Consider the following 528-nt stretch of genomic DNA (forward strand, 5'->3'; position numbering starts at 1 on the left):
TTAGGCTGAGGAATCATGTGCAGCAGCAGGTATGAAAACATGAAACACTGTAATAATAATAATAATAATAATAATAACAGACCTCAGTCGGGGTAGACGTCGTGTTTAACTTCACTCAAGAACAAATTATTTCATGAAACGCCAGCAGTGAATCTCTAAACTGTTTGCTATTAGATTGAAATGATTTACACTCATTTTGTTCTGCTTGCGTCTCAAGAATGAGGAAAATTCATGTACCTTCATCCAACTAAGGTCTGTAATGTACTGCAAAATGAAACACGTTTGTACACCAGATCTGTACATGTTGTTGACACGCATGTTTAATCCCTTAAAGATCCGTTTTCTGCAAGAAAACAAACTGGTTCCCGTTTTATATTGACAATATGCCACTCTAAAACATGACTGGCTCCAGTAGAAACCTCTCAGACTGGGATTTCCGTCAGTTTTTGATGGATTAAAGGAATAGTTCACCTATTTTGCTCAAAAATTTAATCAGGCCATCCGAGATGAGTTGGTTTCTGCATCAGA

This window comes from Sinocyclocheilus grahami, unplaced genomic scaffold (assembly GCF_001515645.1).
Source record: "Sinocyclocheilus grahami isolate Dianchi unplaced genomic scaffold, SAMN03320097.WGS_v1.1 scaffold601.1, whole genome shotgun sequence".
Taxonomy (NCBI): domain Eukaryota; kingdom Metazoa; phylum Chordata; class Actinopteri; order Cypriniformes; family Cyprinidae; genus Sinocyclocheilus; species Sinocyclocheilus grahami.